At 30.9% G+C, this 25411-nt stretch overlaps 1 protein-coding gene across 3 annotated transcripts in view; it reads left to right on the forward strand.

The window, feature by feature from the left end:
- Con (leucine rich repeat protein connectin) overlaps window positions 1–25411 on the forward strand; it is a 140742-nt gene that overhangs the window by 36709 nt on the left and 78622 nt on the right. The window contains exon 2 of one of the 3 annotated variants that reach the window (XM_018522111.1): window positions 2517–2593. The exons of 1 other annotated variant lie outside the window; for it this stretch is intronic. The gene's annotated coding sequence lies outside the window, so the exon portion shown is untranslated. Of the gene's footprint in view, window positions 1–2516; window positions 2594–24681; window positions 24695–25411 lie in introns of those variants that run through there. One more of the 3 variants, XM_018522114.1, reaches the window with a different exon arrangement.

A 25411-nucleotide genomic window follows, 5' to 3' on the forward strand; every position in this document is an offset into this window, starting at 1 on the left:
TATTCTTATTTTAAGTCATATTTATTATTCTTGTTATTTTCTTTGAAAAGTACAATGTTGCGTAAAAAATATTTTCTCAAAAAACGCTCTTCCGGCAATTCGTTTACCGCGCTTACGGGTTCTCGCGGTATTGTCGAAATGAAAACTTGGCTGTAGTGTAAATAACGCCGCGAGGACGATTGATTGAAGGGAGTGATGGTCAGTTTCGTTTTAGTTTCGCGAATGATGGTTAGATTTCGATAAACGAATCGGGGACGACCGACCGTTTGTCACATGGAGCCGGCTATTTGGGAAAATGTCGCGAATACTTTTTTTTTATAGTACTATTGGTTGATTGTAACATTGATTAGAACATTAAAAACGTTTAGAAAGGCACTAAAAATGTAATGCACCTACATGACTAAAATTTGTCATTATTATTAAAAAGTTAACTTTTATAAATTTTATTATGTATTAATCACAAATTTTTTAAGGACTACAAATTCTAGTTGTATATTTAATTTTGAATGCAGGAATACTCCATGATATTAAATATCATATAAATTACATAAATAATAACTTTTAATGTTAAAATAGCTTTTTATAATCTTTTACAATCTTTTTTAAAATTTCTTAAAATTGTGACTTAATTATTTTGAAAATTATAATAAATTTATATGTAAAAATTATTAAATGTCTTTCTTGGATTTTAATGAAGCTATTTTTGTTGAATTACGTTATTATTTGACTTTTAGATTCTAAATTTGCAAGAGAATAGCAAAAACCCGATTTTCGTGGTTACGAACGTCGCGCGATTCTACCATTCGATTAATTATTCGCATTCGTAATTTGATATTCCGCGCGCGCGACCCAATATTCGTGCATAGCCGCGAAATAACGATCGAATGGTTTCCAAACGCCGCGAACAATAAACCGGATTAATGTCGCTCCATTCTTGCGGCAATTAATGTACTAGTTTTGTCGCAAATATAATACAGAGGTGTTAGTAATATGAAAACAATTAGTTAAGGGGCCAATCGTATGGTTGATCGAATATTTCATAACTTTGTCTCAATCATGAGATGGAAATCCAAATATAAATCAACTGTAGTGATGGTAAAATAGTAAAATAGTATCATAGTTAATTGACTAATTCGAAGTCGAATTACACAGTTCTAGGAACTCTTTATTCTTCTTAATCGAAACTTCCGTCGTGCAATTATAAAATACAGCTAATTGGAAGTTCTTCGTATCCACTTTGCTTCTGATTGTTATTTAAATATTTAGTAAAAGCACTAGATGTGGATCGAACATCTAATTCCAAATCACTTTTTATTTAAATAATTATAGTATTTTCCATTAAATGATACATATCACAAGATTCTTTAGCATTTGTTTTATGTTTTTTTTAAGTGTCCATTGAATTTAATTTATTAGGAACAGTGCTACATATTTTATTGATGTCGTTAACTAATTAAATATGCGAAGTTAACTGACGTATGTATCTTTAAAAATTAATTCAAAGTGTAATATCATAAGAATCGCCTTATGGCTTTTATAGTAAGTAGTAAATAGTATTAGATGGAATGGAAAAAATCAGATTTTATGGAAAAATCAACGTTATGCTCAGTTGAGATTAAGTCCGCGGGTATGATTTAATCACTATGTTATAACTATACTTTTATTGCGTAAATTTATTATAAAAATGTTTAAAAACTTGTCCAATCTTAGAAATGATGCCCAAAAAGATTTATTTATTTTAAGTATCAAAATAGAATATAAAATAGTATACCTGTCCATATGCAAAAAGTGTTACTATTCATAATTTAAATGTTTTATATTATTAAACGTTTAATTTTTATTAATTTTTTTTAATTATGATTGATTTTTAACTGTCATTAATTTTAAATAAACTTGAATGTGTTAAAATTGCATCATAATCCACAATTAAACCCTAGAACTAGATGTGGATCATCAATCATAATTTCGTTATATATATTTTACGATATGTATGCGCAAATCATTTTTATTATTCTTATGGGATGTAATAACGCCATCAAAAAGGATAAAGCATTTGGTGAATTGATCCGCTAATAGTACGTGGGGTTTAATTGTGGATAATTGTCATTATTTTACTTAATTCAAATTAAAACGGTAATGAAATGGTACAAAATCATTCATAATATAATCTTTATGATCAATCATGACTATTAAATATTTTATTAATTTGATATTGTTTTGGATAAAAATATGAATTTTTTTTAAGGAATGATTCACTAATGATTTTACCCTATATAGTTTTTAGTAAATTTGATAAAAATTTTTATTGTTTTCTTTATAAGATTCTTCTAAAAATACATTAGAATAGTTTTTAATTATTATTAGTTAATAAAATAGTTTAGCTATAATTTTGATTTTAGGAAAGAGAAGGAAAAGAAACCACTCTCTTATATTTTCTTAATTTTAAAATTAGATTTTGCTTAACTTTATTTATTAAATTTTTTGTTAATTCTGGATTTTATTTTTTTCTTTTTCAGATGATTTAATTATTTTATCCAGTAGTGCGTAGAAAATTGGTAAATTCTGTATTTGTGGTGAAGATTGGCGATTTTCGGTAAGTAATAAAATTTCTATATAATTGTATAAGTCGAAGGAATTAAAATGTTTTAAAAAAATCGAGTAGAGAAATACAAAATCATTTTTTATTTAAACAAGTAATTTGAATTAATAATATGAAGCACAACATTTAAGCAAGAAAGCGAGATTCAAAGACTTATTCAAAGAACGTCATTCATAAATAACTTTTTGTTTAATCTGTTATTTGTCAAATGAGATTGCGATTTGCCCTTCTTTCCTTTGACTCCCCGTCAGATCCCATTATTGTTTTCCGGCTGTGGACATGGCGGAGGAAAAGCAGACGTCTATTCGTGAGAAGCGGACGAAACATCTGGCCGAGGAAATTTAATTTCTAAGCTTTAGCTCTCTGCACTTTCGCTTAACGCTAATTCCTCGCCCTTTGTAACTCGATAAAAATCGACAGCCCCCTGTCACGCCTTCTCTTAGTCTCTGTATCAGCGAGCAAAAAAAATTAAGGCGAAAAGGCGACGATAACGTTCGCCAGTCCCTTTTCCACGCTGATTGGAAATGTTTGTCCCCGGATCGATCTATGATCCAAGTCTGCTCACACCGTCCTCCTTCTATCGTCCATGCCTTCAGCAACCGGAATTTTCCTCGTACCGCGAAAAGCTCTTTCCTACCATGAAGGTTTCGATCGGTCGTAGGAGCACACACACAGCTTGCCAATTCTCTCTTCCTCTCACTCTTTCGTTTATTGGCGGTTTCTGCTGAAAGCCCGAATCGAAAGTGTAAAGAGGGGAAAGAAAAAAGGTAGGAGGAGATGAGAAAGAGCACAGAGAGATTACGGATGTTTGAAACTTATTTGTGTAAGGTTCTTGAAAGCCGCAGGCGCTATCAATTGAAACGACCGTCAATGTCGTCTTCGTCCTGACGTTGTTTTTGAATTTCTTTGCATCTCAAGTTTTTACAAACTTCTCGTTTGCTCTCAGCTCTTGATTTGGTGTACTGTATTCTATTATAAAGAAGCTATTCATAAAAGAAAAATTTTTTTTCTATTTCTATGTAAGAAAGAAGATAGAAAACGTGATAAATATATATAAAAATTAATTTTTTCTACATTGTTCTTTTAACCCCCCCATTATTATTCCTATTCGTTATTTACAAACAATTTGTAAACGGATTAATTTGAGATTATTAAATGAGTAATAAAATTAATACATTGAGTTAAATCTACGTTTAATTATAAATGAATTTAATACTTTCCTTTCAAATTGGGCAATTGTGCATCCTATAAAACGGTTTTAAGGATGAAAGAAAACCAAAAGAAAATAACAATCTAGATTTCTGTGATCCTCTTCCAAACCAGCAAAGCTAGAAGATGTGGAACACATCGAACAGGACAAACCATCCGGAAGAGTGCATTCGTTTTCACGCGAGATGGGAAGCGCTAGAATTTTCATCAAAAGCACTGTTTGCAAATAACGAATAAAGATAAAAAGTAAAGCAGAGAGAGAGAGATAGAGAGAGAGAGAGAGAGGGAGGGAGGGGGGAATAAAAAAAGGATTTTTTTTAAAAGGACGACGCAGGAAAAAATTAATTTTTCCGCGTGTGACATCCTTTGAGACAGCTTAGCAAGAATTCCGTGGCGCAGTTACCTCCGGCAAGGCCTTTGCATTTTTCCTCCCTCCCTCCCATCTTTCTGCAATCCCCTTTACACTGCTGTTTTTCCTTAATGATCCGAAGGGGTCATCCCTTCTCGCCCTCGGGCCGACTAATGTCTTTGTCATGTTGACTGTCGACAAATCGCCCTTTGAAGCGAGCTTTCCTCTTATTCTTCTCATATCACCCCTCGTATCCTCCCCATGCATCTTCCACCCTCATTTCCCCTTTGCACGCATACGTCATTTCTTTTTAGAGTGCCCGAAACTAGGCTTTTTCGTATAAAACGGGAGGGGAAACAAAAGAAATATAGGATGAAGGTGGAAAAGGAAGAACTGGTATCATGCGCATCCGCCGCGAAAAGTCTCCACCCTTATTTCCAGAAGGCAGCAAGCAGGAAATCAGCAGCGGGCGAATGGCTAGAATCAGATTCTACCAAACCTTCCTACTTTTTTCCTTTTTCTTTTCCGGGGCGGAGTGTTTAAAGCCCGTGAAATGGGCCGATTCTCTCTCTCTCTCTCTCTCTCTCTCTCTCTCTCTCCTACCTGTTTCTCTTACTCTTCGTCGATTTTCTTGCTCTCTCCCTTTCGCTTTCACTCACCCTGCAAGCTGAACTTGGATGCAGGGGATGCTTCTCGCTAATGGCTAGTAGTTTCTCCCGAGGCTCGAAGGTTTTTTTGGGGTACCGAACTTGCGGTTGCCAAAAATTTTAATTGCGCCGTCGGCTAGAACCTCGCCCTTTATCTCGTGCGCGCATTACTGTTTAAATCGAGATGTTTTACTACAATTTCTACTTTTCTTGCAAATTATTGACTGTGGGAGAAAAATATTATAGAAAAAGATACATGCTCTTTGTTTCTCTCCCCCCTCTTTTTCTCTCATTCCCTTTATAGCATTGAAACGTGAAATCACGAATACTTCTAAAATTCTGAACATTACTTTTAAAATATTGCCAAAATTTCAAAAATTCTTTAAATTCTTACAATTTTCAATACTTAAAAATGAAAAGCATTTTCGATTTTTAACCCTACCTATGTATTTTTAAATTTTTTACTAGAAATGCCGAATATCCGGAAAACATTGCTGGATATCTGATTTCTGGCGATTCTTCCCGGATATCCGATGCATCTCTACTTTTTACATTTGGTTAGAGTGAAATTACGAAAATGATTATAAGAAAATAAATATCTGAGCTAACGTAACGTAAAGAGAAATTAGATACCATCGGTCAAGACTAGTATCTATTATCAAGGTGTTGAGAAATATTAGTTTCTGTCCATTAGAACACAGTATCGTTTCAATTACATAGACGTTCTTCCCAATTACACTCAGGAAGGTCCGAATCGCAGGTTCAATGACCTCAGAATTTCGTATCGGATACGCGGATATTGTTCTGAAATAATGCCTGCCTCCTCACAATCCATCTCCGCGGTGGCCATGATCGATTGTGTTTAAGTCGGGTGAAGGAAAGAGATGTGGATAATACCGCGCGCCGTTCTTAAATTGCGATTTATATTTCGAACTTTTACAAAACAACGATTCGTGCTTTGGATCTAGTTTCTTTCTCATGTTTCCTTTTCGTTTGTCAACCATTACTTATAATTTTGAAGTTACAATGTAGGAACTTATTTCTTTCGATATAGGTTATTTGGACAGATTTTATTATCATATATTATTTATACTTTATTTTTTTTTATATGTATCTATACATATATATATATGTATAGCGTGTATAAAATATTTAGATTTTCCAATTTATGTATAAATATTTCCCCAAATAGTTATTAATAAAGTTCACACATTGGAGGATCTAAATTTTAACAAAAATTGTTTTATAAATTAATTTCGGTCTGACAAGTCAAAAAATAAGCACCGTTTGTTTAGATTCCGTTTTACGCGTTTGTGTAGGATAGAATGGAGAAAACATGAAATCCCGATAACAACGATGTCCAATTAGTTAAAAGTTGATCGTATTTATTTTCGCAATACTTTTATCAGAAATATCTTCGTTTTTGTTTCGCCAAAATAATATTATTCAAGCCATTTTTCATATTTAGGCAACTAAATTTCATGGAAATGTATTTGCATTTTTCTTTATTATGTTTTTCAAATTTAAACCATTAATGATTCATTATCCTAAAAAAATATCTAGTATTCTTTCATTTTATAAATATCTACTAATTTTTATAAAATAAATATAACAAAATGCATGTTCTGTTGTCCAAATTACTTTTATTTTATTTTTTATCGTATTTGCATTTACACTATATTACATAATATTAATTAAATAGAATAATAAAACGAAGTAAAATAAAATAAAATATATTTATTTTTAAAAGAATATAATTTTAACAGACTGTTACATTACAAATTTTAATTTGACTTTCTTTCACTAAAGCAGTAAATGTACAAACGATCCAACGTTGTGTTTTAATCAAGGACAATCCTATTAAACATAATTTATTAAATTGTTATTAAACTTTTGATGTAAATCATATTGTAAATATATGCATTTTTTAAATTTAATATTAATATATCCCGATGAATTACGATTTAAGAACAAAAAGATTTGTATATTTTTCTGGTTGACCATAGTCAGCATGCAGATCATAGGGAACGTTTGATCGGCTGTAGAACTGTTCCGAAAGGGAAAAATTGCGGCAGATATTCCAGTCATGCATATACTATGCGCATCGATCGGATTGTGAATAGAAACGCCGTGGCTAAATCGCTAGTCGAGCAAAAATAGCGATCGGGTATGAAATACTTTCGCCATTACTATCGCGCGACATAGACATCGCCAGGTATATAACAGAGAAAGCAACGAAATATCGGAATACTGGAACGAAACGAGATGTGGAATAAATATTGCACGCGGAGAGTTACAGCTACTGGGCTTGTAATCCCTAACGAACCGAAAATATCCATATTTCCGACCGATCGACAAAGCGTCGAAACGTCGCTTCCTCCATTAGCGAATCGAACCGATCGAATATCGCAAAAGTCGAATACCAGAGACCGACGATTGAAGCGTGAACAACGTTGTCGAAGCCGGAACAACGATGTAATCGACTAGAAGGTAGAATCTCCGTTATCGGAAGCTCCATTATTTGAATGTCCAACTATTTCAATATTCCGTATTCCGTTATCCGAATGGAATAACTACATATAGACTATCTTCTTTCCTGTTAAAATAAAGAAATTCACACAATATTTATTTTCGAGATATAAAGATACATATTTACTTTTACTATTTGACAAGAAAAATTAGGATGATTTTAAGCTTTAAAACGATTTTATTATAAAAAAGTAACGACATGATATTAATGAAGACACAACATATTAAAGATACTATATGATTATCATTTTTCATATTTTTCAAAACCAAACAAAGGTGTCATCTAAAACTTTCTGCTGAAATATTCAATTTGAGAGATAAAATGTTGAATATATATTTTTATTTATCCATCCTATATATTTTTTGCAACTATATATGTATTTTTTATAACTATTTAATCACAACAAACAATTTAAAAAATAACATAATTTTGGTTAAAAGAATGTTATGACAATTGCGAATCATTTGTAAATTTTTATTAATAAATTTGTGAAAAAACGTAGAACATTAGGAAATTCACGTAATGTATTTATAATTTATAGTCAAAATAACATTCTAAAAGTAATTTATGTTATAAATTCCATAATTATGGAAGATCTCATACACTCGAGTCCGACCGAAACTTTCACCAAAACTGAAAATGAACACTCATTACGTGTCAGTTTCGACTGAAACTACATAACTCTTCATAAATATTAATTTTAATATGTGTAATTATTGTTTTTCAATAATTAAATTATGATGTTTTTATAAAGAAGAAGTACTTATATTCCTTGGCCAAAATTAACACATATAATCAAAATTTAATTATTGTTTCAATAAATTATGATATTTATGAAGAAAAAATATATGATATATGGGCATGTCTATACATATGGCTTTTATGGGATTGCTATTTTTCAATTTTAGTTTCGATTTCGATTGAAATTGATATGTAGCGGAGTGTTTCGGTTCAGTTTCGGCAAAAGTTTCACTTGGACTCTATCATACACGTATGCGTATATAAAAATACATTATCCTTGAGATTAAGATTTTTTATTGAAAAAAATTTTTTTAATCCTTTTAATTTTCAATTTTCTAAATTAAAACTATTTAATTCTAAAAAGTACTAAGATCATGCGTTACCTAATCTTTTCAATTATGCGAAAAGTTAATCGAAAAAAAATTGTTGATTTACAATTAAAATTTCATTCGCAATGACATAGACAGATTTACAAAATATAAATTTTATGCTGTAACATCGTGAATCTGCCAGAATGCAAAATGAAGTGAGAGCTAGGTAAATCTGATTTCTTCTTTCGCATTATAAGTCACGTAATGCGGTGAAAAACACGAAAAGGTAACTAAACTATAATCCCTCGGCAGAGAGATGTACTTCTCGCCGACCGAGAACACGGAAAATTGTGTGTTACATAACAGAGATAGGTATATCTACGGTGTCGTGGTCACACACGGGATTACCCGTCGTTTGACTTGCCGAGCGATGCAAATCCCACGGAGAACGAGCATATGTCGAGTTGTATTCGACGGTATTTAGCCGTTCAGCGCGAATGCAGCTTTCAACTTCGCAATAATAATTCGAATACACCAATTATATCACTATCGAAATATTGCACGTGTGTCTATTAATAAGCTGTCAAAAATTTGTCAGTTTTTTGTTAACTTTATTTGCAATATAAAAAATTTTTATTAGTTGAATGTAGAAAGGTGAAAGATGGGGGGGGGAGAGGGAGAGAGAGAGAGAACTTATAATAAAATAAATATATTGAAACTAAGAAAAAAAAGAGAGGGGCGATGAAAGGGGTTGATATCGCAATGATTGGAAAATAGTAAATGGAAAGGGGTGTTCTCTAAAGGTCGTGCTGTGCACTCGTCTGGCTTCCGAATTTAGAAATACCACTTAAAGGTCATCGATATTCCATGGCAGTGCCACAGCTAAAACGACGTGAAAAATTCACGACGTGACACGCGAATTGCCAATGCGTCTCGCTACGCAGTTACTAAGTGCCTCATAAAAGATAAATATTTATAATCGTGTTGAAATAAGGGCTTCTCAAGACTTACAATGGCACTGAATAATCTTAAATAGTCGAATCGAGTCCAATCGACAAGCGTCGAGTTCATTACATGCAAAAGATTTGTTATTTTTCTGTTAAGTTCTGTTTTAAATAGTATTATATTAGCAGTACTAAGTTTTTTCAAAAGAAGATTCAAGAAACTCCTTTTTAGACGGAAAAAGTATATCGAAGCTAAATATTTTTAAAGATTACAGCGAAAACTCTATATTCACGTATTCTTTCATACAATTTATACACTCACAGTGTGATATTTTGTGAAATTAAAACTAATTTATTTTTATGAAATGAAATAGAGCTTCTATCTACATTAATACATTCTTGAGTTTATAGCCAAGCGGTAGTTGTTGCATACGACCATAATTTCTCAGATTCTGACGTTGAATCTGATGCCTTTAATGACTAACGCACTAATTACGTCGCGTTCGACATCAGTTGCGCGATATATCGCGCGTCGCAATTAGCGAGACGGATCGTTTCTCTCGCGATATTATCCTGGCATTGCATAACGCAAACCGATTAATAATCACTAGGCATTATTGATTGTTAGTCATCGTCAATATATTAAGCTGCGTGCTTTACTAAACTCTTTTATTAAAATTTGTATATATTTTGTAATTCGTAAGCTAAGTATAAATATAGCAAGATGCACTTTACGCGGTAACACTTTGAAAAACGACGAAAATCGAACAAGCGAGTGAGAACACACCGTAAATTTTAACGCTCTCGCATGTACATTATTCTGGCAACACAGTAGTCTCGCGTTAAATTTTACGTGAGTACTTATACAAAATTTATAAACGGTAAAAATGTATGAATTACATTGATAAATTTGCATCGTTAATTACATCAATACAGTTAAATTTATTTTTTTATTTTACTTATTAGAGAATAAAAATTTGAAACAGCAAAAAAATTCTCAAAAATTTAAAATATTTTAATAACTGTTGATGAGAAAAATTTTCTTTCTATGTTTAATATAATATTCTTACAAAAGCAATTATAATTTTAAAAAGCATTAATATACTATTTTAATTTTATAATTTTCTAAATAATTTCTTTTTTAAAAAATAAAACCTTGTATGACATAATTTTATTTTACATTTTAATTAATTTGTTTTATAAAGAATTTTTTATTGGATCTTTCAGATCTTTAAACTTAAACGAGGCATACAAAATATTGCATTATTTTTTATAATAGATTCTTTAATGCTCGATTAATACATATATATATATATATTTAAGCAAAATTTAATTTGTAGGCATATGTACAGATTACTACATTAATTGCATAATTAAATTATGTAATTAAAAAATTATTAATGCAGTAATCTGTGCATAACTCGCTAAATTATATGTACATATAGTGTACGTTTATATGCATATATGCAATTTATGTATTTATGTACACATAATGTGTGTTTGTCTACGATTACGTACAGTACAATTATTCATACATACATACAATACTCCATTTTATTGAATTTCGAAATAATGGAACCTTTGCATTCCGTTGTATACCAATAGTTCTTTTCGGGAGAAATTGGTTAATAAAATGTAAAATCTATGGCGAGAAATTTATGAAATCCAACTACTATAAAATATCGTAAAATGTCGAGAGAGAGAGAGAGAGAGAGAGAGAGAGAGAGAGAGAGAGAGAGAGAGAGAGAGAGAGACGAATATTGAGCGTGCACATCAAAGGAAGAACCTTGTTCAAGCTCTTCACTAAATCACATTCACATTTTATAGATTTCACGTAGTATTTAAACAATTTACAAAGCGACGCACACTGTTCTACCATCGCATTTATTCTGCTATTGAACTTTCATTCGCTTTGGCTTCATTTAATTGACAAATATAGGTCTTTCGTACGCACTTGTAATGCATTTCATTGCAGTCTGGTTGATTGCACAGCGAAGAAGCGAAATAAATATAATAAAATATCACATGAAAAAATAATTTAATTTGTATAATTAATATATACAAATCGTGTTTGATCCATTTTATGAAATAATTAAAAAGTTTCAAGTCTTTGTCCGCATAATTATTTACCGTTGCATCGTCATATCATTATATGTATATCATATATTCCTATTGTCCACGATTCATTTGGACGACGACTCTCCTAGTTTTCCTCCTTTTTTTCCCAGTGGGACAACAGTTTCAAATTTTCAGGATGTGCATTCGCACGCCAGACAGGGTGGAGTTTCAGAGCATATGACCTGCTCTTTTTTCCTCTCTCCTTTTTTTTCGTTCTCCTTTTTTTATAGCGTTGCTTGTCGCGAACTCGATTTGCAACCTCGGCAATCACTGATGATGAACTCGACAATATGTGGGTTGGCACGCAATACAGTTATAACGTCTCTCATCCATTTAAAAAATTAGACATTAACTTTTATGAACCATAATTTGCATCTCAAACTATGATTATTACCGATAAACCTTTGATTTATAGATAAAAGTAATAAATATTATAGTAATATTATAGTAATATATATTACTTTTGTTCATATCGAAGATTAATCCAAAATCATTTAAAAATTATGTACATAATACATTTAAACTATATAATAATTTTATTACTGTTTTAAATTAAATATATATGCATGTGTGTTATACTTATATGTGTATACATATACACACATATATTATGACATCTAATGCATCTTATATATAATATTTGTCTTACTAATATTTACTTACATATAATACATTTTTAATTTTTAGGATACTTATTGTGGCAAATCCGAAATTCCTTTACTTTGCCATTCTACAACATTTTCATTAATTAATTTTATTAATGATATTCATTTGTTACCATTATATCCCTCGATATTATTTAAAAAATAATTTATTTTATATATAATATAATATGTTGGTTTTTATGCGATATTTTTCACAACACCCAGTATAATAAGTACGTGACAAAATGATACAGAGTAGATTGAGAAAGGGATGAGATACAGTTATGTGTATGCGTGTGTGTGTGTAAAATGAATATTATATAGATAATTGTTATTTATTTGTTCTTAAAATAATTATTCGATATCCTTTTTCATATTTCGCATTGCATTTATTGAAATCAAATTATTATATGATTTTGTTACTATATATTATGTTTCATTTTACAACCAAGCGTATTGTGGATTAAAAATGACGATAACCGAGGTATTATTCGACACGCAAGTTGCACTACGGCGTGCCGTAATTGGAATAATATTGGTATGGCAGTAGTATAGAGCGAATAGACGTGTATGTGAACGCCCCGCGGGTGCTTCGCGGTTTCCGCGTTGCACCTACAGTTTCTCTTGCGCGTGCATTGTTAATGGAAATTCCGGATATAATCGTCGTATCTATGCGACCCGGTCTTGAAATGTCGCACACCTCTCTTTTCATCCAGCTTTGTATCCTTACTGTATAAGTTTATCGTGCTAAACGTAACTGCCACTTGAATTGTACCTCATGTTGACATTGAACACAACAGTCTATGGATTAAACAAATACAATTCTCATACTTGACTGAATTAATCCTCTTTTCATTTAGGTTAAAAGTTAAAGGTGACGTCTCATATTTTAAAGTCTGTAAAATATTTCGTTATAAAATTTCAGCCGTTTAACTGCTGTTTAACTGTTGTTAAATAAAAATTTTTTTTACATAGGTAGTTCGATTTTCACGGTTGTCGAAAGTTTCACGCAGGAGCGTTTATGCATTGAAAAAGAGTTAACGAACGCGGGAAATATTTGTTAAAAGCCGCCCCACGTGATTCGAGCGTTAACCCAGTTATGGTAATAACTATCCCGCGGTATGAAATCGCTGTTATTTCCTTAATATCGAGCGGCCTAATTCGCGCCTCACGAGGAAGAGTGATTTATCGCGGACGAGTTCGAAGGATTTAATTTCCGGATAGCCCTTTACCTGCCCCTCATCTTTCTCTCTTTCTCTTTCGGTGGTGAATGATTACTTTTCGATTCGTATAGAAGAATGAATTCATCTCTCTTTCCTTTTCTCTGTGTCTAGCTCTCCATATCTTACCCTTTAATATCGGTATAAATAAGTCTAATAAATTAATTGATCCTAGCTTGGTCTGCTACCTCGTTTCAGCGTGTCGATGATTTAAACCGGATTTTAAAGCGGAAGTTCCAATATATTTGAGAAATTTCTTTCCGATAGGCGGCACGTATAAAATTGAACACGCTTGTCGAGTGATTTAAACTCATTATGGTATAAAAACCTGATATATATTCTAGTTGTCGTATGATAAATGACTCCTTATCACTTCGACAAGAGAGCGATATTAAATAAATTAGTTGAACTTGCAAGAGCTCTGAAAAACATAAATCTATTATAGAAATTTCAAACTAAAGTTATAAAATAAAAATTTAATATAAAATTATATAATAAATATTTTTTTTGAATAAATTTAAGAGTACAAATATTAAATGATAATCTTTGGGTCTCAAAAATTTGAAAAATTTTCCAAACTTTAATATTATACGTTTATGGTTACTACATATCGTACTCAAAACAAAAATAGTTGACTAAAAATATCTAAGGATGCAGGGGTTCTTTTGAGTATACGGAAAAAGTGATATGGACACGTGGCAGTGATTAACTTGATGAACATTGACAAATGTGTCTGTCGACACGTTGTCGAATTAATTAATCATTATTGCATTTTTAGACAAGTGATGTGATGCGCATTATCCAAAATTAGTATAGTTGATCAATAGACAATACATCATTCCGTCTCCACTATTGCTGATGTTTGACGTTTTTATTATAATATCGTGTACATTGCGTTATTTTTACCAGAAATGTTTTATGTCATCGACTAATTTGAGATGTGCAAGTTTTGGATTTCATTAATTCGCATTACACATATTTTCATTATCATGGATTTCTCTCGTATGTCGCATAAAATTTGCGCTATCTTGTTATAAAAAAGCAGCTATTTTATCTCGTTGTATATTATAAAAACTGCATGGAATTTGAAAATTGTACAGAATTAACATTCGTTCTTTATTTTTATAAATTAGAAACTGATATCTGATAAAAGTCAATATATTACATAAATTAATATTTCCTTTTATTCTTTTTATTTCAATTGATCAACTGTATATATAAAATTATATACTATATATATAATATTAAATTTGTTATATGTTTGTAAATTATATTTATAATGATTTTATAAAGATATAAACACTTCGCATTTAAAAAACATGAATCTTAGTCGACTTACAAGTAAAATCCCTTCTCCATTAATTTACCGGAGGTGTGAAAGAAAAGAAAACCAATTTAACAACGTAATTGGACTAGAAACGATTTAGTTAAAAGATAGAAATCTCCCTGGACGCGTATAAGTGCAAGCTTAGGTTCTCGACCTCATCACGCGGATGGTGATTCATGCGGATCTCACACAGCATTATTCTATGTTTTTTGTATGCCTCAGAGCGGCGAAGAAAGCTCGCGGCCGAGTTCGTGTTGCTAGCAAAAATCGCTTCGAGTGCCCGATGGTCGATCGTGCGCGCCCGAGAAAGTTTACGGCGCCGCGCCGCCGCTTCGAAAACTTTTCCGACTAGCTGGAAGAAGGAGGGAAATGAATGGCACGATCGACGGATAATCGCGCAATCGCGAGGGAAAGAATAACGTAGCGAAAAAGTAAAAGATAATGCATTATGGCCGTTTATGATCGTGAATTGATGAAAATGAATCAGCAGCACTACGATAGATTTAATAATATTTACTATAAATAAAAAGTAACAAAATATATGTTTGTAAAATGTTATATACAAACACAGACTAGGCTTCAATTTAATAACTAACGGCTCTCTTCCATACAATCCCTGTAAGTTTTATTTTAAAAAATTAACTTGATTTTTCAAAAATTGCTTCATTATTTTCAACTTTTTTCTTTAACTTTTAGACTTCTTTCATTTTTTAAATTAAGCTTGACAGTTTTGTTTTTAACTTAACACAATTCTCACCATAGAACGATAAATTTGTTATTAATAAAAGAATTATTAATAGAAGAATTTTTATAATTTAACTTTTTCCATGTTATTGAGTGACGTGATGATTATAATACAATGTAAAATTTCGAATTTACATTTTGCGATTTATTCACACATTATTATTGGATTGGTAATCTTGTTTTGACATGACCTCTTACATTCGAATATTGTTTTTTTAATATGTAAAACTGCATTATTATTATTTTTTCTTATTGTAATTTATAAACATGAATACTCTGTGCAAGTCAAAACGTCTTCATTTTTATATACGATTTTAAGTATTAAAAGTTAATTTAACATTTAAATTACTTGTGTTTATTTGATATTTTTGCTGTACAAACTTACTCTACTCCCTATTTTCTTTATTAAAATGTTATATATTTGTACATACTTCTCATTATCGATAATATTGTGTACAATAATATATCTATAATTAAAAATGTAATTAAAAATGAAATTCTAAAATTAAAACAACAATTTGTAAACAATTGTAAATGGAAAGTTTTACTTTCTATAAATGTATTCTGGGACGATATTCTCTATATTCTACTGTTCGATATTTAAATGAAACTTCTGCTGAATTCAAATTGATTTTGTATTGTGTATTGCATAAAATCACGTGAAGTTTTTTAACGATTTTTATTGTAAACAGGAGTTGTTGCGAGAGAAAGATCTCTATTGTTCTGCACAACTGTGGTAGAAAAATAACAGCACATAGGAGAAGAGAAATACAGGGTATGAACGGCAATCGTATGCCGACGAAAGTGATCGTTTGCCCTTGTCGACGCCGGCGTGGCGTCGTATAACTGCATGACGAAAGACAATGCATTAATGTTTCAAGAGGAAAGGAAGCTTGAGTCCGATTGTATACGGGGTGCGTCTCGATGCGGGGTGCTCAGACAGAATACTGGAGAAAGAGAGAGATGTGTATGTGTGTGCATACGCGTTCGGCGGGCATTACGCTTGAATCATGCAAAGGCATCGATTCCCAAGGCTTCACAGAAACTAACCGGACCGCGTACTGTTCATTCGGATCACTCTTCCGAATTTTCGATGTATCACGATTGCAAAGTCATCTGTTACGAAACGCTGCACGTTTTCATATTATGGCGTGCTATTTGCCATTTTGCAGACAGTAACAAACATTTGGAAATTTTAATTTAATTTAAAAAACAAAACTATTTTTAGAAATAGTTATAAATGCAATAACACCTACACATATCATACTCCACTCCCATGTACGTGTGCAATAGAATAAAGATCACAGTTTCAGAGATGTACATCATATTTTAGTAAAATGCCACAGTGATATGAAACAATTTTAACGTATGAAATTTTTAGCTGTAGGTACTTTGAATATTTTAATATTGAGTAAATATAGCTACATAAATTTTAAAATGATTAAATAAATACCTGGCTTAATAAACAATAAATGTGTAAAATGAATACATTTTATAAGGCGTCGTCTACAATACACGGAGTAAGAAGTAAGAGTAAGAAATTGACCAATCACAGTCGATTATTCTTCTCACATTCGACTGTGATTGGTCAAAATTTCTTACTCTTACTTCTTACTCCGTGTATTGTAGACGGGCCTTTAAGGAATTCTTCAAACAAAATCTTTCATAAATACAATTATATTTAAAAAATATTTTATTTATATATTGAAACTGCTAACGATCTCCAATTATTAATATTTTTTATTATTAATTTATGTTAAGAATTATTCTGAATGCAAACTGAATAAAATTAAACTGATTAATAGGTAGTGTTGTTACAGATAGAAATTAATTATATTTTTCTACAACTTTTCAAAGTATTAATTTATATTAATCTGTTATCATTAAATTATTTAATAATTTTGTATTACTAAATATAAAAATTTATAGCAAGTTATATTACAGAGCAACAAACTTTTTTCTATCTTATAATTAATCAAGAAATATATTTTAATATATAATTGTATACTTCAATAATTCTTTAAAAATATATTTTGTATTATAGATTATATGTAAACAATTCAAATTTTAACATTTAATGATTTAAATTACAACATTAAAGTCACTTTGACATAATATAATTCTCCTTTCCCAAAAATTTCTAATTATTTATGAGTCATTAATTACCAGCTGTCATGAAAGACACTCGACTGCGGAATGGGCCTCACTGGCCGCATTTTATGGTGGTCACGTAGACGATGCGCGATATCGCTGTCGTTGTCATCCTCAACGGCACGTAATAACACGCGCGGCGCGCGTCGCGACGCCGACGCCGAAGCATCACAGCGGCGGATTAATCCTGATGAATTGCCGGACGGGATTGCGCGAAATTGCGCATCTACCGGGTGTGTCGCTCGAGAATCGAATTCGTCGACATTCTGGGCGTGCCATGTCGACAACGTCGTTGCTCTAATTAAATGGGCCGCCCATACATACTATGTCGCACGATTGAACGAACAGACAAACGCGGAGTGGTGTTGGCGCTCTTTTTTTTTTTCAAGTGCAGAATGTGTCGCCGCTTGATAACGCGATAGTCGAGAATTTGTCGAGAACGACGGGACGAGCGACAGCGAGCGAACGCATTTACTTGCAAATGAAAGCGGTGGACTTAATTAACGGCGAGTTTCGTGAAGGCACTGAATGTGAAGTTGCAGTCGTTGCAAAGCATTAATCTTCTTAGTCGTTAGAAAAAATTTTTTAATGAAGAAGATCGATTTTAATAGATATCTTATATGTTCGTCGTCACGCATTTTTTTGCATGTACATATACATATATGTATATGTATATGTATATCCTAAATATATCCGTATATGTAATATATGTACATGTATATATGCGTGAAAGTATATAATATCATATTTGTGACTTGACACTATTATCAGCGACTGATTCCCACATAGCTTTTGCAGCTAACTGTTATTTAGTGCCAATAATTAATAGCGAAATTAAACAATATTAATTATTTTCGATGACCTAATATTGATTATAGTTAATTATTTAACAATGTTTATCGTTATTAATTGCTTCATAATAATTACTACCATTGGCATGTAAAAAAACAATATATATATATCACAATATATATTGATATAATAATGAATGATTAATAATTTAATAAATATTGATATTTCCTCTTAAGAGCGAGTATATAAAACACAATATTTTTACAATTAATTCTTTATCTAAAATTCTTTATCCTGCAACTAAAATCAGTATTTCTGCTATAATTAATTCTAATTTTTTAAAATTATAATTATGATAAATTTTATTTGAATTATAGTGATATGTATTATTTGTACAATTATGATGTATTTTTTATTAGTATTATTAACTTTATTATGTGGCTGTTGAACTTTATTCTAACATTATTATTTAACTGGACAGAAAATATTATTTTTGTGAATTTAAATTTAATTATATATACATACACATATTAAATATTTTCACTAGCATATAATTATAATCTTATTTCCATTTTAATCTATTTATTAATATTTTTTACTTTTATAGAAATTCTTGTAATTTTTTAAAATTGGAATCGGAGGCACGCTTTACGTTAAAAAAGTTATTTTTTCTACAATTAAAAAAAATATTTTTATGGCATGAGTATCAAACTTGTAACAGCAACACGAGATACAAGAATACATTCAGTAAGCGATAGGATACGCAATTGGAGCGTTCAGACGTCAAATAGAAATTTTCGCAATAGAGTGCGCGCCATGATCGCACTACGTCGCTAATTGGATCGCTGAGCTATTAACTCACAGGCAGGTAAGATTCCCGGTTAGCTGTTGATCCTGACGAAGTTTCGCGGAGACGAGACGATGACGCCGGTAATTAGGTGATACATACTCTGTACATTCAATGTTTAAAGCTGAGATACTCACTTCATTCTCAGCTATCAAACTGAAGAAAGATTTAAGTAATATCTCTTTGTATTTTATACTGTTACAAATCACATTTTTTATAATCTGTAGGTTAAAGGACATTATCAAAGATATCAATCAAAGAACAATTTAAATCAGTAACATAAATAGATTCTCAGTTTAACTCATATGTGTTTCCTTGCGTCGCGACGTTGATATCGATTTTCATATTATCTCAATAAATGCTTCCGTTTTTGATTCAATTTGATCCAATCGGAAATAGAAATAAAGACGGCGGAAATGAAGGATGCGCGTAGATATGAGATCTTTTATATCTCTTCCCATTTGGAGAAACAGAGGAAGTGATAGGCTAATACTTGTAGTCTCTCTGTTTCTTTTTTCTCTTTTCAACTTGGATAATCGTAATCCTGCTCATATCGTAATTCAGACGTAAAAGTTGAAAAATCGTAACGCGAGTCATATTTGCTCACAGATTCAATATGTCGTGGATATATACGATGTATCACCGGAAGATGTACCGATGTATGTGTGTCAACGATTCGTAACTGTAACTGATGGACCGTTTCACTCTTGCTAAATATTAATCCGCGCAACTCTCTTTCTCTCTGTGCGTGCAGTGACGCATGATATCTCTCTGCGAATTTTTATTTCAACAAAAATATTCTACCTGGTTGCATAGAGTACATTTAGCACTTTCCGTTTATTTTGAAATAGATTATTTTTGGTTGAAGTGCATCAATCAAAAAGTTTAAATTTGATTATGTTTCTTGACAAATCTGTTAACGTTGTTGAATATTTTTTTAAAATTCAAGCACATATAGAAAGAAAATTTTAAAAAATCGATAGTTTTTGAAATAAAAATTGCAAAATTTTTACTGTCGCTTGCCCGTGGTTACAATTTTATTGTTTAAAAGATTACTGTTCTTTTCTTGATTTTATTACTCTATTAATCAATTTAGTTTTGCAATACGTAAAAAAATAATACATTATTTATATCATTTTATTTGGGTAAAATTCAATGCGCTCAATTTAGTTTAAACGAATTAAATAGAAAATCTTATCTTATCTTAATTTAAGTTAGATTTATTTAAAAAACTTAAATTTTTCACCTCTCTAAATAAAATATCATATGTAACAAATAAAATATATTGTTCCTAATTACCAGATAGTTACGTAAAACTCAATTTAGTTATGCAAAACTAAATTAATTAATAGATGAATCTTTGAAAAAAAAAATCTTTTATCTTATCTCAAGAATTAGTAGAGCTTACAATGTCAGTTGGTTAAAAACAGTTTTAAGGACGGAGATTACAAATTCAAATTTTGCTCTCGTTGCATTATTTTGAATGTTTAATTCGAAGATTATTCTCCAATCTAAAGACATCTCTATCTATTCTCTAAGAGGAAGTGATATTTCTGCGTCAAAATATTCTTATTTTTTCTATATGTAACGTTAATATTATATCAATTTTTGACGTTATTTTAATTGCATATTATCGGATATTTTTACATCACAAATTATTTTTATTTCGATGTAATAATGTTTCGAAGTAATAATGTTTGTCAGTTAATATTTTAACCTTTCTAAACGTTGTTTTAATATTTAATTTATTATTTAATTTTCTTAAATGCTTTTGTGAGATTATAGATATTCTGGCTCTGCAGCCATTCATTCGCGTAAGTCTATTCGTGGATCTTACGAGCGATACGCAATTAAGGCGACACCCGTAGCTAAACGCCAAACCCATGTACCCCGTCCACGTTTGATCGAGACGAGTGGACGGCTTGTTAACCACCATCGCACGTTCACGCAAGTGCGCTACTCGAGGTCAAAGGTTCACTTCAGCCTCAGGCCGCAATTGCTCGCCTGTGGCCGGAAGTCCGCGAGAGGACTGTAAGAAGATCATCTCTCTCTCTCTCTCCCTCCCTCCCTCTCTCTCTCTCTCTCTCTCTCTCCCCCTCCCCTCTATTTCTCCCTTCTCGGTTCGACTTTTACGTTCGACGGAATTACGAGCTTTGACTCGGAAACTCTTCTCATTCTGCTCTTTTAATCCCGTCGATTTCTTCTCTTTTGCGAGCAAAAGACCTGATATGATGCTAATATTACTTGCGATGCAGAAATATTTCGTGGAAGAGGTTGATTTCACGTTGCAAATCGAAAAATATGTTTGAGACATTTTTAATCTATTCCTTTTTCTTTCTTTTGCATCTCTCTCGACTAAAATAAAGATATAAATCTAACAAATTCTAAGAGAGAAGGAGAGAGAGAGAGGGAGATACGAAAGAGAGAAATGAGTGTGCATTATAGTATTTTTAACATATTTTATATGTTGAGTATTATTAAATATTAAGATTTATTTTATAATATTGATTTAAATATTAGAAGAATATTTAGTAAAAAATCTTTCTATGTATTACTTAATTGAAAAACTTTGGTTAATTATACTTAAATGCAGAATTCAAACGAGTAGAACTAAACCAATAGATTTTTTTATCCTAGAAGGAGAAAATCAATAAAGTTACAGGAAGCGATGACTGAAAATGTATGTCATTGATTTATTCTAATGGACGAGTACGCGAGAAATTTAAGATAATTTTTCTAATTTCCGGAGAAAATAAAACGTCGAGATACGACTTCTTCGGAACTTGAAATCATCGTGACATATATACTCCGTAGTACGAAAATTTAAAGTCTCCTGCGTTACGCGAGGACGAAGAATAGGAAATTAGTTGAGCCGGTAAATTAGTTTTCTTGCGTATATAGGTCGTGCGTAAGTAAAGCTGGGAAAAAATGTATAATTAACGGATAATACAGTAAGCGCTCGTTTCTCGCTTCGTCTTGCTTCTCTATTCTCTTTAAAAATTATTGATGTATAAAAAGTCTTATTAAGTATGTTACAAGATAATCTGTAATAAAATAGTAAAATCTCAATATTGTTCATCAGGTTAATTTAAACAATATCGATTAATAATTTTAACTATAAATTAAATTTACTCTTTCCTTCTGAGACGTTCTAATTTTAATAATAGACGTACCATAAATAATGCAACCATAGATAATGAATATAGGAGTGAAAAATAGAATTAGATCATTAAAATTAATTACAAGTTAAATTTAGATTAACAAATTTTAATTAAATGCAACAATAATAAGTTTTAATAAATTTTGTTATTAATTATTTGTTATTAAATTTTCGTTATACAGGGCTAGTTAGTGGAGAAAAATATTGTAATAAAAATTAGAATAAAGTTTTCTTCTTTTGTTAGTATATTAACATTGTATGACAATATTTTTGTTCAGATATTACGTTCAAATATGTTTTATTACATATGCATGTATGTATGTGTGTGTGTGAGCCTATGCGGTTGTTGGTGTATAAATAATATATGTATATAAGACGGTAAGATATAATTCGCACAGTTAGAACGTACTTACCAGCAAAGTTAACTGCAAACATATTTTGACTTTGAATTTGAGTCCTCCTCAGTGCGAAGTCAAATATAAACTACAATGAAAGCGCAAGAGAGCATCAAATATAAGTATAACCTTCTTCCTCACGGTCATGGATTTCCTCGTTATACAGCTTAGATAAGAAAGAAATGTAAAGGGGAGGCAAAAGGAAGCTCACGTATTAAAATAAGATTGAAATAAATTGGATTCAAAAGTTCATTTCAATCTTATTCATCATTTTGTGATTCGTAAGTTTCCTTTTCTTCTCTTTTCTCCTTTCTCTTCATATCTATTTTTTTATCTAAGCTGTGTGACGGAAAAAGTCTGTGACCAGAAAAGGTGAGTATTTATATCCGATAATCCTTTGCGCTTTCGTTGTAGTTTGTGCTTGATTTCCTAATTGAAGAGAATTCAATTCGGAGTCACAACATTTTGAACATTTGCACAATTAACTTTGTTGATACATACATTCTAATTGTTTATAAATTATATATCTTATAAATATACTATTTACGCAACAACCACGGAATTGATGTAAATTTATACATTGTAATTAATTCTAAATTTCTAATTCTGTATTTTTCACTTCTATATCCATTATAATTACAATTTCTATTTTTAAAGTTAGGACATCTCAAAAAGAAGGAATAAAATAATAAACTCATATAAATCTTTTATTTGTATTTAATTTATTTTGAGAGCTACAAAGCTATTTTTATTTTTACTTTAATCATTTTTAAACGTGACAAAAAATTTACTGATTCTATTACAAGTATTGTAATCTACATTATAAAATTTTAATATTGAGGAGACCGGGGATAAAAGTAACATTTTGTCTTTGAAGTGTTATAATATTTAAAATATAATATTTACGTTTAAAAAATATGTATCTTTAGATGTATAATTTATTTAGCTACAAAATTTTCTTTGGTTTAATTTTTTTATGTAATTAAAAAAACAGTTATATTTGTTTAAAGACTATAAGGAATTTTGTTACAACCGTCCCAACCCCATGAACGATTGTAACAGTAGAGGGGGATAATACATAACGCAACTACATAAGTCATACTTTTTCTTACAGCTGCATGAATGGCTGGATAACTGATCCTTTATAACCTCTTTAAATGTTTGTTTGTATAAAGACATTTCTTTTATATAATTTTTCTCTTATCTGTCTTGCGTTTTTTTGTTAACAGCATTCTATGAAGAAAAATACGAATAACATTGAACAAAATAATACTAAAATAAAATCAAGTAAGTTCGGGGATAATAAAAAATTGTAACGTTACAACTGACCTCAGGCATCGATGTTATTATGGTTTCCTAATAGTATTTTATGGTTTAAAGTAAATTTTTTAAACAAATTAATGTGCAAACCATCAACGCAGATAATCATTAAAACATATTAAGATAAAAAATTATACATTTATTACAAAAAAAACATATTTTAGATTTTGTGCACGCAATAAAATTTACTTGATGCATGAAAAAAGTAATTTCTGCTCTTGCATTTGTGCACGTTCTGCGAGAACATATAATGAACGATTCAATGCCGATCTATCTACAAAATTTTATCATGCCGCATACACGTATCTATTATAGTTTAAGAAATATTAACGTTACTATTGTCCCCTTGTTTCTTTTGTCCTCTCCCCTACATTTCACAGGGAGGAGAAGGGAGTTAAATACACATATAATTAATTGTTGAACTTTATTGTAATAAATGCTATAATGTTATATTCTAGTTTTACAATAAAACTGGAGTTGTAAAAAGGTATGCAATTTACACTTATAATTTATATTGCAATATTTTCTCTGTATAAGTAAACGTTACCTGTATATGTTTACAAAATATTGAACGTTCTTTACAAATTTTTGAGCAAGAGGAATAAATTATTGTGTTCGAGTATGAACGCGATTTTGGCGATTGTTGGTGGTTTCTGTTGATGCAACAGCGGCTTGTCTGGGGCTATATTCAGTATTCAGTATTTCGCAAAAATATCTCTCTCGGAAGCCGGACATTCACCAGTCGACAAGTCGTAAATCGATCGGTGCGTATACACCATAAGCTCGAAAATTCTCCTGGCGTTTTTTGGGGCTTTCACTTGAAAAAAACGAAAAAGATGGGCGGATCTCTTGAACCGACAAACCTATGTACTCATTCTCATTCCGCATTTCGCCGCACGGTACAGCCTTTGCCAAAAATATTGGTCACCTATATTTTTTTCATTTATCAGGAATTTTTTAACCTGCATTATTATCTATTAATTACCGACATTATACATAAGTTTAAAGGGTTCTTGAAACGAAGGACGATTTACAGCAAATGCCATAAATCAATTTTTGAACTAAAATTTAGTTAAATCATGGTTAATAAACATATCTAATACTTTTGACCAAGACTGTATATTCAACCATTCCGATTCTACCAGAAAGGAAATGTCCAATATCATACAATCTATAAATAAATAAATAAAAATATGTTTACATATATATTATTTTTTTTAGAATACAAAGCATTTGTTATGTTAAACTTGCATGATATTAATTTTGATGACAGATTTATCAATTTGAAGTTATTGTATTTTCTTAGCTGAAATATTGAAGAATATTATCATTTATTGCAATTTTCTTGATTATATTTTGCAAC

This window comes from Trachymyrmex cornetzi, unplaced genomic scaffold (genome assembly GCF_001594075.2).
Source record: "Trachymyrmex cornetzi isolate Tcor2-1 unplaced genomic scaffold, Tcor1.1 scaffold127, whole genome shotgun sequence".
Lineage (NCBI taxonomy): Eukaryota > Metazoa > Arthropoda > Insecta > Hymenoptera > Formicidae > Trachymyrmex > Trachymyrmex cornetzi.